Source organism: Lonchura striata, chromosome 3 (assembly GCF_046129695.1).
Source record: "Lonchura striata isolate bLonStr1 chromosome 3, bLonStr1.mat, whole genome shotgun sequence".
NCBI lineage: Eukaryota > Metazoa > Chordata > Aves > Passeriformes > Estrildidae > Lonchura > Lonchura striata.
Genome location: NC_134605.1, coordinates 57,170,000 through 57,185,710, shown reverse-complemented (window position 1 = coordinate 57,185,710; position 15,711 = coordinate 57,170,000). Strand labels below are relative to the sequence as shown.

The 15,711-nt window shown below is 36.8% G+C and overlaps 1 protein-coding gene across 3 annotated transcripts in view; it reads left to right on the top strand.

Annotated features, from left to right (window-relative positions):
- The window catches only part of PLEKHG1 (pleckstrin homology and RhoGEF domain containing G1), a 122,122-nt gene that overhangs the window by 43,241 nt on the left and 63,170 nt on the right, over nucleotides 1–15,711 (top strand). The window contains exon 2 of one of the 3 annotated variants that reach the window (XM_021540619.3): nucleotides 3,722–3,818. The exons of the other annotated variants lie outside the window; for them this stretch is intronic. The gene's annotated coding sequence lies outside the window, so the exon portion shown is untranslated. The remainder of the gene's footprint in view (nucleotides 1–3,721; nucleotides 3,819–15,711) is intronic. 3 annotated transcript variants of the gene reach the window in all.

The window sequence follows — 15,711 nt, the reverse complement described above, 5'->3', positions numbered from 1 at the left end:
TGTGTTTCACAATGGAAAGCAATACTGGAAGAAACAAGTCATGTATGAGGCTAATTGTTAGGGAATTCTGCCTGATGTCTGGCCAGGAGATGGTTCTGTCTGGTAATATCTGAAGTAAGCCAGTGTTTCTAAAGATGGAATGTCCTGCCAAGAATGTTTTGTGGTTTTGCCATATGAATACAAATTGTAGGCAACAGGAAATCCTTTATGAAGATAAGACTCTGCTATAATTCTCCCAAAAATCAAACGGCTGCATTCAAGGTTTGGTCCCCAGTTAGGATCCCTACCCTGTGAGAACCTTGGTATTAGATCCCAGTCCTAGGAGCTCTGTAGTCACTAAAAAAGAGACACAGGAGCCTTCCTCACACTGTAAGTATGATATGTATAAATTGAATTTTTCTCATGTCATTAGTGATTTTTTTTTTCACAACTTAGTAGTAGTAAAATACATTAATTTTTTTTAAGGCTGTCTAAAATTTTTGAGGATCTTTTCCCCATCAAAGAGGCACTAGATTAACTAGAGGCACTGGTCTAATCTTACAGCATTTGGCAAATTCCAAATAGGAAATTGAAGGAGTCCCAAAGCTGCCCTCCTTAACCCCACGACACAAATATTTTGTAACCTGATGAAACAGGCAAAGTATTTAAAGACCCATTCCATTGACAGCTGCTAGCTAGGTAATCCTTGTGACAGAAAGAAGACATGTGACAGAAAGATTACTTTCTTGAGTGTGAAGTCTATCATGAACTGTTGTTCATTTCTCTCCTCAGAAATATTGATGAAGGATGTCTTAATTGTATTTTAAATACATATTCGTTATTAATGATTATTGGTTAGTTCTGCTGCTTGCCACCCCCTGTCATTTCAACCTCTAGAAGGAAAAAACTCACACCTGCATCTTCTTGTATACTTGGACCCCACTTCTTGGGACTTTGGTCTTAAAAGAGCACTGCAATCCTGGAAGGAGGTGGCTGGCTTCTTGTAATTATGGAATAATCATTGGGTGCAAGGAGCTATATGGGCAAGTTGTGTTGCAGCACTGAGGTTTCAGGTTACATCTTCAAATGTTAATTTTAGGATCTACAATAAAAATATTTGGTTCATTGCATATTTCCAGTCAATGTTGTGCATTTAATGAAGTGCTTAGAAATATTTTAAGTGATTCATAGCAGAAAGGCTGAAGAAAAATATTGCCTGCATTTCACATGGTGAAGAAATCTAATGCTGCTGAGAATGTGAGTTCCTGTGTTTGTCACAGTTCTTCAGCTCTTACTGCAAGATGTGGCTACAACCAGGGTGATAGGGACTGATGGCTTTTTTGAACAGGTTTTATGTTAATGCCTAAGGTTTTCTGACAGTAAAGTTCGTCTGCTCTTTAAGGCTTCAGGTATACTGAAAGAACAGGGTTTTTTTGGCCAACAGCCAAAAAAGGGCTGAAGGGCTCATGATGACTTGACAAGCTTCATTTGATTTGGAGGAGCAGCAGTGGGAACTCACAGTGCTTTATGCTTCTGAGGAAGTTGCTCTGTACACTGATTCCAGAAACCTCTATGTCAAGTCAGAGAGCTAGAGTTTCTGCTTTAGAATCAGAATAACTGATTCTATGTAGAGCTGAGCCTCTGCAATCTTCTGTTGTGACTTAAACTTCTGTATCATATATAGATGCTGTGCATTCATCACAGACCACAACCTGCTCATTGCTTCAGGCCTGCCTGGAATCCACATTATTAGTACAGCAACTCCAGTCCATTTTGCCACACGTCTTTCAGACTGATGCAGATGTGGATATGATTCAGATCATACCTCTGGAGTAGTTTTGTGGTGTAAATCCAACTGTCCCAGCGTGTTCCTGTGCCCTGTGCTACACTGAGCTCTGCTGGCCACCAGGGAGGAGCAGTGTGACCCTATCAGAGCTAGCATTGGCCCCACTGGGGCTGTGTTTGTGTAATCGGGGTGCAGCAGAGTGAGCCAAAACCACCAGAAGTGCAACACATTTTTATGTGCTGAGCCCTTTCTTGTGAACAGCTTGAAGATAGTTGTTTAGACTTTGTTTATTCTGAATAGAGGTAAATTTTTTTTAAGAGCCCTCATGGGGCAGGATTTGACTCTGTTTCATATATTTCTTTAGTGTTTTAAGAATGTAGTATTTCTAAATGAGAAGTTTTTGGGGGTTGTTTTTAGTTTTTTAGTTTCTACTTCTTTTTGGGTGCTGAGCCTGTATTTAGATTTTCACTTTTTTGGGAGACAGCTGGGCTACCTGGATAGCTGACTTCTGTGGACCCTCTCCTTGAGAGGTGGGAAAATCAAAGTCTTACTAAGAATAAAAATTATTGCACAAGCTTTTTAGGTTCACAAATTTAAAAGTCACTGAATTACTGCTGTGTCTGAAGAGTACAATACCCAAAACTAAGTTTGCACTTACCTATTGTGGGAAAATGTCACTGCATTGTTGTCACTTCTGAATACAGACAAATAAATGCCTTTTATAAAATTGTCAGAGTTTATAGGCATATTTACTTTACGGCTACTTTTATAAGTTACCCACACCCTTCTCTGCATGTGAATAAAAGAAGCTGGAAAGGCCACACTGATAATGTCATACCAGGAAATCTTTAATGTGAAATAAAGAGAACATGGGCAGGAGGGAAGCTTGTGAGGCAGGAAAAATCACACTGAATATACTGTATGGAGGGAAAAAAATATAGGGTTTATGACTATTCCTTTTTTTCCTTTTTTTTTTTTTAATTTTTAAATTTAAAGAAAATAAATTTAGGTTTCCTTTGACATAAAACAGCAAGGTGTTTTAAGTACTGATACACAGGAAGGTTTCTTGGTTCCAGGTTTAAGCCTTTAAAATTCCTCTAAAATGAATGCATATTAAAAGGAGAAAAAAGAGCCAGAAAACAAAGAAAACAACCAACCAACCAACCAAAAAAAACCTCTGAGTCTTGTAGAGCCGAAAATGCTGCCTGTTGACCAGACTTGATCCTGCTTAATCTTTTTCTGCCAAGTTAGACATTCTGGCAAGCTTCCTCAAGTCTGGATGTATTCAAGTACTGTATTTGGCTGACTTAGTTTGTTACTTTGTAAAGATATATGAAAATCCCAGTTCAAACATTTCAGCCTACAGTTGTTTTTACAATCTGTCAAGAAGCACAACTAATTGATATTTCACTTTATACATCAGATATAATTTTTCTACCAGTACATTAGGTATTTGAAAGTACGTTTTCCACTTAAGCAAGTTCTGCTACTATGTATTTTATCTGAAACACTTCATAGTTTTACAGAATATGTGCTCTTTCTACTGAAAAAGGTATAGTAACACTTGGCAAGTCACTAACTTTTTTTCTACCTTTTTTCCAGTTAGCAATGTCTCCCAGGTATTGGCTTCTAAATGTTTCATCTGGCTTTAATACGTAGTGTATCCCTGCAGAGATGACATCTTTGTTTTCTTAACTTTGATTTTATGAAGAACTGCAAAACCATTACATATGAAACTTTCTGTTTGAAGACCTTTGATAGTTCCATCCCTTATATAAAGCTGAAATTTAAAATTATAAACGTAAAAGTAATCAAAACTGTATGATTTGATTGTATATGTTAATTGGTCTTTCTTCCAAGGCCAGTTCTGATTTCAGCAGTAATTCTGTTTGTCAGTACACGTATTACCTACTGGATTTGGTGTATGAAGAAATGTGGGAATTTTTGTCCTCACAGGAGTTTTGTGGACTTCCTAATGAAGAGAAATAATACAGAATGTGCATATGTTGGAAAGGTGTCTAGAAGTTTCTAAAGCCTGGAAGTACTGCAATAGGTATGTGAGCCCATCCTCTGCAAAATGTGGTTTTTGGAAGCTGAAGACCTGAATCGCAAAGGTTTTGTTTCTGGGATCTTGTACTGTTTAGAAAGAGATTTAGTCTTTTAAGCAATAACTTATATTGTAGAATTAACCATGACAAGAAGATTTTTATCCCTAATTGTGCCATAAGTTTAATCCTGTTTCTAGACTGAACATGTCTGTGTGTTTAGCTTAAGCCATTAAACTTTTGTTTGAAGAAATGGTTGTGACCCTCAGACAGGTACCTGTTGACTGTGTAAAGTGAACAGATTGAGCTTCTTTTGCCTGTTACAGTGTAGGATTTCTGACAGGATACGTTTCTCATGTCTTCTTTTGCAGTCTTTACAATGCTTGGATGTTCTATTTGAAATGTAAGAGCTAGAGCTTGAGTGCACTGAAATCCTGCACATCTTTTCATTTGTCTAGAAGGCATTTTTTCCCTATTCTCACTTCATTAAAATGCTAGGATTATTTATAAATAGGGGAAAACTGGTCCCTCAGCCATTTGGAATTAAAGTATACAGGCAGAAACTTTATTAGATGGAATATTGCTCTGTTCCTAAAATAATGTGAAAGACTTTGTAAGAAAGGTACTATCTCATAATTAGACTACACAGGGTTAAACTTAGGCACAGAAACAATCCAAAAGTTTATTTTCTTCATTTATTTCTCACAAGAAATCCACTTGGAACAGCAGTCCTTATAATTGATGCAGATGTTCGGAATTCTTTTCTGCTGACATGGAATAAAGGCTAATCCAGGTCAGTCAGTACCTTGTAATTAATGCACATTCTTTTCCCTTTTTATTTTTAAATCTCTCTTTTAATTTTTTTTTTTTTTTTACATTTCTATTCTTTTTCCTCTTGGTAGGGAAATGAGAGCAGTCCCTGGTTTAAATCTCTGAGCCAGTCCAAAATGATAATAAAATTTTTGAATAGCATGCAGGTCAGAGAATAAAACTATGCTAAACTACTAAATAACAGAGCCCTTCTTACAGGCAAATAACAGGCAATTTTTAAATCCAGGGTGGGTTTTTTTTTTTTTTTTTGGTAATGTTCTTCCCTGCCCACCCTGGTATGGTGAGTTTGCAGAGAAGCAGTAACTTGCATTACCATATAACAGTGCAGGGTGTTAGAAGGGTTAAGAAGAAAGGAAGATAAAAGCTACTTTGAGCTCGATTTGTTGCCTTGAACTTTGGATGCTGTTGAATATAGCAGTCATCTGTGATCACAGGTATCTTAGCAGCTGTATAATCAAAACCTATAAATGTCCAGATAGGAAATGATCCAGTAATTAGAGGAAACAGTACTAAACCGATGACTTAAAGTCACTTTCGTTCTTAAATCACACAGTTGTAGCTGTTAGACTTTATCCTGTGATCTTTTCTCAGTATCTTGGCAGAGTACTTGAAAACTGATAATCAGATTGGCTGAGAGCTAGAAAGGAGAGAAGGATTGGGACTGCTTTTTGTAGCTCCTTGCCTAAAAAGCACCTCCTGATTGAGAGGTGCTGTTGCTAAAGTAGACTGTAAGGAAGCAAAGGGCTGGTCTCTCTCTTACCTAGATGCCCACGTTTCTTTCTCTATGCATTATATTGCAAATATTAATACAAATGCAAGGGAGGGCTCTAGGGTGGTTTTGTATATGTGCCACTGAAATCTAAGCACTAATCAAAGCTTGAAAAAGAGATCCGATTTTTAACTTGGATGAGTTTCAGAATTAAGAAAAAGAAATCTGTGGCCTACTTACCAAACAAATGGGAAATACGTTTTTAGTTCCTTTGTGTAATGCAACCCTGAATGTTGGAGATTTGTGGACTCTTTTCTTTCCTTGTTTTTTTACCTATCAGAAGAACATTAGGAAACATTCAAAAGTGAAATGGATTTGTTTAAAGCAAAGTATTTTGTAATTTAGGTTCAGAAGTCATAAGTGAAGGGTTTCCTAAAAGTTGTGTAAGAGAACTCTGTTCTCAGAAACACAAAAAAATCCCCTACCTCTTCTATGATGTTAAATAGTTGCTTAGTTATCCACCTGTGTGCACACAATATTATCTCCTTCTTCAAAGTAGTTGAGTGTGTTTTTGCATGTTATGTCTACTAGCCTTGTGCATGTGACTTGGAGATCAAAATAAAGACTCACAAATTTGCTTGTTGGCATGGTCCTAATTATGACTCATATTACTGAGAAATCCCTTGTGAACTCTTCAGATTCTCACAAGAGATTACTCTTGCTAGAGTGCCAAGAGTCCTCTTTATCAGTATTGAATACTGAAAAGAGTATAGTGTCAAACACCCTGATGCAAAAGAAACTGAAATATACAGCGATTCACTGGCTTTATTTGCCACTGTGGCAAATAAACTGATGCACAGTTATGGGTGAAAGTTCTAAGGATGCTGCATTTAATGCTAAATTTCTGCTTAAAGTATGTCCCTTTTGAAACACTAGTATGTTCTGGGGAGGTGACTAATCTAGGCTGATTTGTGGATTGCCAACTTTGAGAACAACAACAAAAAAAATCCCTGAAGAAACTGTGTCCTGAGGCAAATACGCAAACACAGACAGACAAAATCTATTTGTTTTCTGGTTTGGGTCATAGGTGGTTGGCTTACAGTCCATCTGTGCTATGTCCTTGTCACCACAGAATAATTGTGGTTAGTATCACAGAATAGTCTTCTGAAGTTTATTCAATGTGTTTAAGACACTCTGAGATCTTCACGTCAGGATGTCATAGCAATATTTTGTGCTTAAATTAGGTGTGGGGATGGAATGTCTGGAAAACTTATGTGGATTTTGAATGACATTCCTCTGCTTAAAAGCCAAAATAAGTTAGTTTTGAAACACCTCCTATAAGCTATGCTGCCAATAGCAGCAATTCTAATATTAGCATAGAGAAAACATAACTTTAAAAGTGCCTATTGAATCAGAAATCAGTATATTTGGACTCAGTACTACAAAGCCTCAGAACAAGATACTTAAGCAAATGAGTAACTTTAAATTCATGAAGGATTCATAGATACAGAGAAGTTGGCATACTTGTTGCTAAGTACTCACATTAAAATTTCCTCCTTGGAGGAAAAGAGCTATTATTTCATGCTGCAGCTAAGCAGATTTATCAGTAATACCGTAAGAGGGAACAGTCCCATCCTGTGTCTAGTTATATATTCACTTATTTCTGCTTGCTCTCACCCAGCATGCAAACCATGTTTCGGGAGCAAGACTAGAAGGAATGTAATTCTTTTTTTCATTTGAGGGTTTTTTTTGCATGTGAACTGATTAACCATGCCTGAGCCCACTTACCACTGGACTTTTAAACATCCATATTAATTTTAAATACTTTGCAGGGTAAATGATATTTTGTGCAGTGGATTTTCCCAGTTTTAGTAAATGTCAAGGCTTAATTCAACATTATTCAGGCCTTAGTAAGATGTTCTGCTCCATGCATGCTGAAAAGTGACTGTAACAGAGTGATTTTCCCTTCACTCTGGTGTTAACTCTGTGCTAATGAAATAATGGAACTTCTGGACTCAAGCAATAAAAACATCACTTCTGAAGCAGATGAGAGGCTGTTTCTCATCCAGCCAGGGCAATTTGATACTTTTAATGCCAAGTTGGGAAGGATGTAATTGATAGCTTTACACAGAGCAGCAGGCACAGCTTGCAGAGGGAAAGTGGCGTTTTTGTTGGCTCTGGGACGAGACTTTGAAATCTGGGTCTGTTTATTTCCTTGCCTATAATACTTAAACAAGTCCCTGACTTGCCTAAGGAACCTGGTAGGAACTTGACACTGTTCTAGGCTACCCAAAAGGAAGATTTTAACCTGTCATCTCAGGGGAATTTTCTTTTTTCTCCTCCATGGTTAGTACTTAATAAAGTTTCACTCTGTCTATTACCCTTCTTTGCCCCTATAGTCCCAGATTTTATTCTAAGGCAAAAAAAGATGCTGCTGACAACTCTATTTTTATAAAGTAGTAACTATCCACTGCTGTAAGGCTCTTTAACACCCACTGCTTGTATTGTTACATGAAATAGTTGTTTGCAGCTGGAAGGATGTAAATTCTGACTAGGACACAAAACTGAGGTGTAGTGGCTGGCTCTGTATCAGATTAAGCTTCACCAATACTGTAAAACAATGAGGCAGATTTTGTTTAGAGATTAAATTACAATGATAGTTACTCTTTGGTTATGGATTTACAGAGGATGGTTGTCATAGACAAATAGGATCTTAAAAATATTTTTACAGTGATAATTGGATAATACAGCTCTCACAGGTCTCTTCTACTCAAATTAAAGAGAAGAAGCATCATGGTTCTAGAATTCAGGAGGATCTCTGCTGAACTGCAGATTATAATTCAAAACAAAAAGCATGAAACATACTCTTAAAAAAACCCAATTAAAATCTCAATGTCATGAGCAGGAGAAATGCAAGTGTCATTTTACTGACAGATTAAACTGCCCCACTTTGAAGGGGTCACTGTGCACATAAACACCAAGAAGAATAAAAAAAGAATCTAGGGGCTTCCTCTGAAACTGGATCCCTTCAGGGTGGATGAAAGGAGACCTTATCCTTACTTGAAGGATTGGAAAATGATGTAGAAAAATGGATTTGCCTGTAAAATACACCACAAATGTCTGGGCTTTCCAGGAGTAAGTGCTAATTTTCAAAATCCTGGGATTATCTTTACCAATGATTTGGTATAATTCCTTGGTTGTATTTGGAATGTAGTGCCCAGACTAGCTTATTCTTTCTACAATGATTTTAAAATAAAGCCTGTGATTATGATCTGTGCTCCCCAAATCTCTAATCTGTCTAAAGGAAAGCAAACAGAAGCTCTGATTTTAAGGCATGTTTTTGGTGGGTTTTAATTTTTTTATAATATTTGCTCAGTGGTTGGTATAATCCTGTTTAAAAGGTTTTTTTTGGGTTGGTTTTTTTTTTTTTTTTTTTGCTTATTGGGCATGTTCTGTCTGGCTACCATTGTTTCAACCCTCATTCATAACTGAGTAACTTAATACTGAAATCAAACAAGTTGGAGTTTCAAACGCAGGCAAGGTTTTTTTGTCATCCCATTTTCGCTTTGTTTTGTGCAAACAGGTAGTACTTTTGTTGGCTGTTCTGCAGCGAGTGTCACATTGAAAACATTTGAAACCAATTTTTGTACAGAGTAAACATCCTGTGGTTAGAAGGGCTTAATTAGCTCAGGTGCCTTTACTGCTGGCATATACCTCCTTATCTTGAAAGTAGTGTCCACCAACTAATCCTTTATTTATGTTGAGCTTTGGAATTTCCCTTGAAATGCCTTTTTGTAACCTCTCCCAGTATAAATGGTAAGTGAACAAAGTGTCAGGTAAACAGTGAGGTTGTGCTTGTAAGCAAATTAATAATACAGATGAATGTAAATTTCTTCTCACTGGCAGCAGGTTGGATGCCTGTGATTAACCTTGGAAGGAGTGACAGTGATGTGCCTATGCCTGTGATATGGTTTGTTACCTTTTGTTGTACCATTTTACAAAGGAATCTTTTTCTTTTGTTTATGCATGGAGGGACTGAATTTGTTAATCAAATGTCCAAGGCTATGTTTTCAGTGCTCCAAAGGAGGGAATTGTTCAACAATGGCTAATTTGCGATAGCAATCACAATGTGAAATCCTAGTAGGCACTTGGATCTCTTCATCTAAAGCAAGTTGATATCACAGTGTATTCTACAATTCAGCAGGAACAAAACGAGAGCCTATTTCCATTTTACAGTGATGGTACTAGCTCAACTTTACTCCCTTGGCAAAAAAAAGGTATCATTTTAGTTTGGTTTTGGTAAATTCTTAGCCCCATTGTGAAATGGTCTTTCTGATTACAGGATTAAAGGTAATCCTAGAGAATTCTGATAGTGGTAGCTGAAAAAGAAAATCTGTGAAACTATTGTATTCGGTCTCTCAGGTTTCTGGTTCTATAATAGTGTATGATTGCACTGACAACTGGTTAATTGAGAGTATCCCATCCACAGGAGGAGAACAAGGAGTATGGCAGAAGTTAATGCTTTCTCCTGTCCTATATTGAGAGAAGAGTAGTAGTGTTGGGAACTTGAATTAGACAGAAGTAAAGAAATCATAATTTTGGCTTAACTATTTTCTGCATGGTAAAAGAAGCTTCTAGACATCATACCTGAAAAAACAGCCTTTGTATTAAAATTTTTTTAACCCAGGAGCCAGGTAGTTTGCCATTTCAGATTAGGTCATGGTGTAGGCTTTCCTTACAAGAAAAAAAAATCTGATCTGTTTTAAGTTTGTTTTGTTGCTCTTATTAAAGATACTGCAGCAACAGCAATATTGCTATTAGTGTATAATGGAGTAAACAAGGGTTAGATGAAGATGATATATCTCCTTGGTGCAACAGAGACTGTTTTTCCTCTCATACTCCCTGCATTTAGACTCCGAAGGAAGGATTACATATGCCCATAGTTGAAAACTTTTGAGCTTTAGGGGGAGTAAGTGGGAATGGACCCTCAAGCAGGTGTCATGGCCATGGGCACAGATGTTTGAACTGAAAGTGATCACCCAGGCTCCAGCTGGCAGAAGTGCAGGAAGAATCTGGTTTAGACCCAATAAAAGCAAGCACTCAGGAATATGTTATTTCTGCTGCAAGTTTAGCATGTAACGGTAGTACAGAATATGTCTGCTCAGAGGCATTTAACTTGGAATTCAGGGTTGACTTGTTCAGATCAAAGGGGAAACTCAACCAAAATACTCACTCAGATTTTGAGAGCTCAACTTTTAAGTTTTTTTTATTGTTATTATTATTTTTACTGTTTCTTAGAATATAAAAATCTGCACATCTGCATGTAATGCTGATCCTGCTGGTAAGACCTTAAGAGTGAACAGGTTCAAGGGGAAAATCAAAAGCATAATAGCTTTTGGTATCCAGTCTCTTTATTTTTTATCAGAGAAATCAAGCATTCCCTCCCTTCCTCATGACTCCCTAAAGGTGCAGTACTCTTAATTGCTTTTGGCAGATAAAAGCTATGAGGAAGTCGGGGAATACGTTTTATTTTATGTTACTGTCATTAGTCTGAACTAGTTCTTCGTCTAAGATTACAAAGACATTGTTTATAAGGATATATCTACTGTAGTTTATGTTTGTTTCAACTCCTCTAGGTTATAGAAGGCAAACTGTAAAAGATCTTAGATTCTTAACTTACTGAAAATTGAAAATGTAAATGCTTCAAATTCAACACTTTCCTCTTTGTTTACAAAATAATTGAGCTTCTCTGCATGTTAGCCCAATATGATGACTGTATCTACAGTCCATATACAACACTGACTATTTTTCATATGTTTATACTTGCTAGGTCTATGTAAGAATCAATTATGAAGTGACATGAGATGTTTCTAATTAATATAGCAAGTGAACTAAAATACAAAGCCTTGCTTAGAATTTGATCCTATTTTTGTGGAAAGACTTCTAAATCATATTATCAAGGTAGCAAATAATCTATATTGTATGCTTAGATTTACTATCTAGACTATACTGGCCGTAGATGTTTTATTCAGCATTAGATATAATCCAACAGTGATGGTGGGGATTTGGTGGTCTCATGGCTGTTCCTCCTTTAAGCTGAGTAATGTTGAAAGAGCTGGTGGCCCTTCTGCTGCTACATTTGCACCAGGATATTGTCAGTGCCTGCCCAGAAATCAATGGCTAAGATGTGACTGTATCTGTCCTTTCCTTGGTATGTCTAAAAGTGCTGCCTTTGATGTAGTGGTATCTGGCCTTTCTGTTTGCTTTAGGGAAATCCCTTCTGTGTTTTCAATCTAACATTACTCTGTAAAAATGCATATTTACAAAAAGAACTGAAATTTCTCTGTAGGAAAATACATTCCACGACAGAGCTGTGGCATTGTCACAGTCTAGGCAGGTTGTATAATTGTGATGAAAGCTTTTAATAGAAAACAAAACAAAACAAAAAGAGCAGGAAATGTTTTGAGTGAATTCATGGGCATATAACTTCTAAGTAAGATATGTTTAATATTTAAATGAGGAACTCTGCTTAAGAGGATAAGTAAGATTGCTCTGACCTTCATTCTTTGCTCAGAAGAACAAAGTTAAGCATATGTGATAAAGACAAAAGCACACATTGCTGTTTGGTGAATTCACCATTCATATTTGAATGTGGTGGCCAAAGCCAAGCCTGTAAAAATGGGAAATTTGGAATCAAATCAAGTATTACCTGACAGAGGAGTACTTTTTGATACATGCAGCTGAAAATCAAACTCTGCTTTCCCCAAATTCTTCATGTGTGTTAGAAAGGTGCATGAAATCGGTCAAATAACTTCATTTTTGATCAAGTGTAATATAAAACCCTCAATTTTTGGATGCTGATTACAGTAATGAAAGGAATAAATCTGTTCTTGGTCATACTGAAAAGAGCTGAAAAGACAAACACTGTATTTACTTGTGAATTTTAGTTCAGGAAGATGTAGCTCAGTTGCTTAGTTGCTGCCTGAGGGAGGGAGCTGGAAGATGATTAAGTTAGTTTTCTGTTTCTTTGTTCAGAGGTTTCAAGTGTTATCATTGGGTTGAGTTTATTTTTCTTTTTTGATCGAAGTTAGGTGCAGAACTGCAAAGTTAAAAATTGCTATGCTGATGGTGAGAAACAAGCTGCCTCCTTTGCTCCTTCCTCTTTTTTCCCACATCCAGCCCTAAAACCTTCAATAATTACTTTGATGATTGAAATTATGGAAATGTTCCCAGTGGTCCAGACCTGCCAGTAGTAATTAAATCTTAGGACTTTTCAGCATTTTCAATTTAAAATTAAGCTTTGTAAAGCCTATCTGAAGACATGATTTTCTTGTCTCTAGGGGCCCTGACTCACTTCATACTTTAATATGATTTCTAGGGAGTAAACATACTTTATCTTTAATTCACACAGCTGTTAAAAAGAATTAATGAAAAACCTTCATTGCTTAGTCTCTTTCCATTTGCAGCTTCCCTGTTGCAAAATTTGGTCAGAACACATGAAAGAAGGGACAGGTAGTTTTCCTTAAGCTTAAATGAGCAGGCTGTTGGCCACCACCCATGAAGTATATTACTGAGGTTTGTGAGGTGTATTTTAACAAATACTGGGAACCATGTAGTTGCTGATGTAATAACAGCTGAAGTTAGGTTCTGGAAAATACAGTGAGCTTTCTTTTAAATTTATTGCTTGGCATGCACATAGCTGTTTGACAAACACTGATGGAGCATTCAATTGTAGTTGTTATTCAGCTTAGCACTTACTCAGTGTATCTATTGCCCCCACCCCAGTACAGCTAGAACTTATCTTTTAATGCTAGGATAACTTCAAGTAGTATTTTGACTCTTTATGCACAACTTTACTGAGGCATGCATTGTACTACTGATAATACCAGCAGGAGTGAGCACAGTCAGTGACAGTGAGCAATAATAGGTGTTTTAGAACATGTGGTAATTGTACATCTGGCATGCCCTGCCCTCCAAACAGCTAATTGATACTTCTGGGACCTAAACTCTTGTACTCTTTAAGGCCTAGAGTTGACTGTTTAAACATCACTGTGGGTTCCTTATTATGCACAGTGCTCTACCCTTTGCTTATCTACTAACGTTATTTATGTCTGAAACTGGCCTCATGCAAGTAGCGTGTGTGCGGCTTTGCTAGCAAGTGGTACCATATACCATAAGTGGTTTTGTTCAAAATAATCTTAGAATAAAGGGAGACTCTTGCTTACATAGCTGCATGGCAGTAGTGTTTTCTCTCTTTTCCTGTTGTTTCTGCTCTTTCTAAGGATTTGCAAGCTTTCAGTTTTTGATTGGGAAAAAATAGTACTTAAAAAATTAATAGTTAAAACCCCCAAAACAAATAAAATGGAAAACAACATTTTATCTCTCCATAACTATGTTTGAAGAGAAGAAAATCTAGCATTCTTGCACACCATGGAAAAGAAATTAGGCTGGTACATTTTAGTCTGTTTTCAGTAAAGAGATACCCACTGTGGCTTTGGTGCTGCTTGATAACTTCAGTAATTTAACCATGTGTCTAGAAGGGAGAATAAAGAAAGGGATGTTGTATATGTAAAGATGTGCATTTCAGAAGTTTGAGGATATTCTGCCTTTGTCCTTAAGTTATTATAATTAATTTAATATACAACTAATTTATTTTCTTTTGGCAGAAAATAGAATTTTTCTTCCTATTTCTCTTGCCAAATTATATGAGTCTAAGTTGGTGATGTGGTATGTGCATGTGGTGGGGATGTTACTCTTTTAAAAAGTCTTTTCTGTCAGTCTTTTCTGCAGTCTGAACAAGGAGTTTGAGTCCTAAACATAGTGCGAATTTATCAAGCAGCATTTCCCAGACAGCTTATGGAAAACAATCCTGGAGGATTCCCAGACTTAAATAACTGAAAGATACTGCTTGCTGTGCCTGCAGCTCTCTGGAATTGGAATGTAAAACTGGCAGTGGAATAAACACACTCCCCCGAGGAGGCTGAAGATGCTGCAGAGCAGCAGACAGGGGAAAAGAACTTTCCCGAAAGAACAAAATACGCTTTTTATTTTTTTTTATTTTAGCCTTATTCCTCTTTGAGGCCTGCAGTGATGGCAGATGTCCAGCTCAGTATCCCAAGTGGGGTTTTAAAATCGGAATGAAAGGATGGCTCTTAGCTGCTCATTAATCCTGTGCTGAAGGTCTCCAGGAGAGTGACCAGTTATTCAGTTTCACAAGTGCACAAGTGATCACATCAGGGTGTGGTGGAGAGCTCTCTCTGCAAGTGTGTTTCTGGACAATAACATTTCTAGGATATTTGAGAAGTACAGTACCTAATTATCTGCTATTTCTTGGCTAAATTGGGCTGTATGGTGTATCTAGTTATGCTTCCAGAGAAAATGAATCTGCATCTGCTGTAGGAAGAGTTTTTAGGGTAAGCTTTTCCTATTTTTTCACCTTTTACATCTTTCTTTTTCCTGCTTCCTCAAAAAGTTTCCACCTATATTTAGAGTTCTTATAATATCTTAAAACCAGAATATTTTCTAAATTTCTGATAATGCTGTTCTGTAAAACTATGTATGGCATTTTTTTGTTAATCTTTTCTTTTCATGTACCAGCTAAATAATGTAATGCAATGAGCATTGAGTGTTGAGTCATTGAAAATAGAAGATTTATTGTGCTATTTAAATTAATTTCTAAGATAAGCTAATTTCTAAGAATGAAATAGCAAGAAAAATGACAAATTGTGACACCTTATAGTTTCATGGCAAAATTTTGAGAGAAAGGTTTTTCCTGAATTGGTCATGGGGATGACCAGTCTCTTTGGCAAATGAAGCTTGTCCATCTCTGCATGCATGTGTTCTGTCGTCTCAGTCAAGCACCTGAATGTCTTTAATTCACTACCTGAGTGACAAATGTTAAATGCTGTGGGGCTAATTTGATCATCATGGGAATTGCATTTTGTATGGGTTGACATAGCTGTATAAGAATGGAAAGTTGTGTTAAAACCCAAAATATGTTATTTCTGGATGTTTCATTTGCCATTTCTCTTTAAGATGGGAGAAAAGAAGCAGAAGATGTAGAGAAAAACTGTGGACTTTGAGTGTTTTAGGGATGCTTCATGATGTGTTTATATATAAACCATACAACTGCAAAGTCTTTTTTATTTTGGGTGTCAGCATAATATCCTATTCCTGTCACTGCTAATGTTGTTTTATCTCTAAAGATTAATTTGTGGAAATATGATGTGCAGACACATGTGAAAGCACAAGTAGTTGTGTCTTTATTAAAGGTTAAGGAGATCATGACCTCACATATCATTCTAGTTTCCTTTTGGATTGAAAGATTTGCTCTCTCACTAAAAGTTGATATCTATAGGGAA